Source organism: Centruroides vittatus, unplaced genomic scaffold (genome assembly GCF_030686945.1).
Source record: "Centruroides vittatus isolate TY-2023 unplaced genomic scaffold, ASM3068694v2 contig_1434, whole genome shotgun sequence".
NCBI lineage: Eukaryota > Metazoa > Arthropoda > Arachnida > Scorpiones > Buthidae > Centruroides > Centruroides vittatus.
The window spans coordinates 62,934-66,011 of record NW_027120896.1 but is presented as its reverse complement, the minus strand read 5'-3'; the positions used below and the strand labels follow the sequence as shown (position 1 = coordinate 66,011).

At 35.5% G+C, this 3,078-nt stretch overlaps 1 long non-coding RNA gene across 1 annotated transcript; it reads right to left on the bottom strand.

Annotated features, from left to right (window-relative positions):
- Nucleotides 1-657: 657 nt before the first annotated feature.
- Nucleotides 658-2,530, bottom strand: LOC136968335 (uncharacterized). Its single transcript, XR_010879644.1, has 3 exons — nt 1,954-2,530; nt 1,720-1,873; nt 658-1,338 (listed from the first exon to the last, which is right to left on the bottom strand). It is a non-coding gene; the product is annotated as an uncharacterized lncRNA (long non-coding RNA).
- Nucleotides 2,531-3,078: the final 548 nt, after the last annotated feature.

The following is a 3,078-nucleotide window of genomic DNA, read 5'->3' as shown; positions in this document are numbered from 1 at the left end:
TAACATTGAAAAATTAAACTTGCCAAATGAAGGAAAATTACCAGGTACAAACACAACCCTTCCATTTGCATTTGTTGCAGATTCTGCATTTCCTCTAAAAGTAAAGCTTATGCGCCCTTATCCTGGGATGAATTTGCCAGAGGGCGAATCAATTTTCAATTACCGTCTCTCCCAGGCAAGAAGAGTTATAGAGAGTGCATTTGGGATTTTGGCATCACGGTGGCACATTTTCCATCAATCAATTAAAGCATTTCCTGATGCTGTAACAAAAATGGTGTTATGCACAGTTATCTTGCATAACTTTATAATGAAACATAATTCTGTGCCAGAATACTGCCCCCCAAATTTTGTAGACCAGGAAAATATCCCTGGCGATTTCCGGGATGAGCTATCTCGTAATTGGGAGCCTCTTCAATGTGGATCGCGGAATTCTGCACAGAGAGCATACAGCAATCGGAATGCTCTAAAGGAGTTTTTCATGAATGAGGGACATGTACCTTGGCAATTAGGAATTGTTAATCGAGGAACCCTACCTAATTCATAAAGATAATAAAATTTTAGAATATTCAATCGTTGTTAGTGTAATATTTGATTATTTTGATTCAAATGTATATTTTTCATAATTGTACAGTTTTATATATTAAAGTTTTTTTAGAATAATCTAGTCTTCTTGTTATGTCGTAAAGAAATTTACTGTTTTGTTTCTTTTCCTGTATGTATAATAAAAATAGTTTTATTATACATAGAGGAATCTATAAAAATATATATATATATATATATATATATAGGTACTAATGATGTATATACTTATATTCTAATACTGTCTGTATATTCAGAAATGTGGTTTACTAAATAAAACAAAACAACAATTCTTGGAGTGTTCAAATTTATTCATATTTGGCTAAAAATTCCAAAATAGATATTTTAAACTCCTTTTTTTCTTTAGGATTCATTTTTCTCATTATTTCTGACATTTTTGTAGAAACTGATTCTACAAAAATGTCATCACTGTTGCGATTCTGAATGTTCATTAGATAGGGTTGAACAGCTGACAAAGTATTTAATATGCTTGTCTCTAATTCAACATTATCAGTTTCTGTTCTTCTTTTTTTTCTTTTCATATTTGTCGGGTGAGTTGATATGTCACCTACAGAAGTTGATGGACCATCACAATAGGTTGCATCACCATCACAAATGTCATCCTGTTCACACACTGATACATCTCTCGTTAATGTATCAAGTGTATTCCATGGAGATGTGTCTGCATCTCCATGGAGTACACTTGTACTCTCATGGACTGCTTCAGCATCAGTCGATGGTGCATAATTACTTCGAGTCCTGAAAGCCAAAAAAAACTATTTGAGAATACTGTGCAATATCATAAAGCAGTGTTTCTCAACTTGTGGTCTGTGGACCACATCTAGTCCGCAATGATGGAGCAAGTGGTTTGCAGGTAGACATAAAGTAATAAAAGATTAAAACTTTGTTAAATGATGATTTACTTTTAATAGTTTACTTCTAATTTAATTAATTGTTTTCATGTGTATTTAAAGCATGATTTTAGATTTATTGTGTTATAAATGGGACAGTATGTCCCAAATAATGGTAATACCTACACAGGTTTAAAAAATTGAGGACTATATAACTTTTTCAGACATCTGAAGGTTGAGAAACACTGTAATAAATGCTTCAAAATATAGTCAACTACAGCATACTTACTTGCGATGTTTTACAATATTCTTTAAAAACATCATTGACTGATATAATGGCCATACAGGCTGCGAGGTTTTTCCGCTCCCAGATGGGGTATATCGGCGATCTTCTTTCCCGAAGCGTTCTCGTAACAGTTTCCATCTCGCCTGGGCTTCAGACACTGAAATATGCTATATTTTCAAATACCTGCACGTACCGTACAATATATATCTACTCTATATACATTTGGTGACTACATACCTGTCAATTGGACAGTCTCCGCCACGGTCTTCCATGAATTACTTTTTTTTTAACGTCTTTAAAGTCTGTATGACTTTTGTCATAAATAAATGGAAATTCTTGTATAACTTGAATTAATAAATCGTCACCTAAATATTCTCCTGACTTCTCCATCGTAGTAAAAGCAGTTAAAACAATAAATCGATGTTTGAACACTCGAAAAATGGCAGAACTTACAAATCGTAATCGTAGTTGATGATAATAGCTGTTGCCAGATCAAGCAAAAAGTAACAAATTGATTGAAAAGTAACTTTTGACTGACAATGCTACATCTAAATAATATAAAATTTTAAGATAAGAATCACTTTGGTCATACAAAAATAGAAAAATGATAAAATGAATAAATAATTATAGTGTTAGATCTGGCAATAACTATAGATGATTTTGCGCATGCTCACAATGGACTGCTCCGTAAACCGTAAGAAAAGTTTGTTCCCTTACGGATACGGATAAGCTCTTACGGTAGTTTATAACTATTGCAATAGATATCCAGTGTAGCAAACATTTACGAATACGGATACGGTTACGTTACGGAGTTTATAACTCGGCCCTAAAGTACCTGGGGGTCATCCTTCACCACAAACTTAGCTGGATCTCACATATAAAGCAAACCTGTGACAAGACCAATCTGCTCTTCAACGCCATGTTGAAAGTGGCTAAATCAAAATGGGGCTTAAGTCCACGTATCATGAGCATCATTTACGACTCGGTTTTCCTTCCTATGATATGTTTATGCTGCACCAGTCTGGGCCGAAGGGCTGGGGATGACCCACATTGATAGGAAGCTATTGAGTGCCCAGAGGAGGGCTCTTCTCCGCATCTGCAGGGCCTACTCAACCACCTCTACCGTTGCCTTGCAGGTGATTGCTGGAAAACGACCGATTAACTTAGAGATTGGTACTGTTGTGCAAAGATGGAACATGAGGAAGAGCACCAGCATTGATCTTAACAACAGGGTCTTTGACAACATCGAGATGTCTCACAATGGTACTCCCAGTGTTGACCCCAATGAATGGCCACTTGTACACAGTCAGCCTTAGCCAGATCACACCCTTAATATTTTTACAGACGGGTCAAAGAATGATA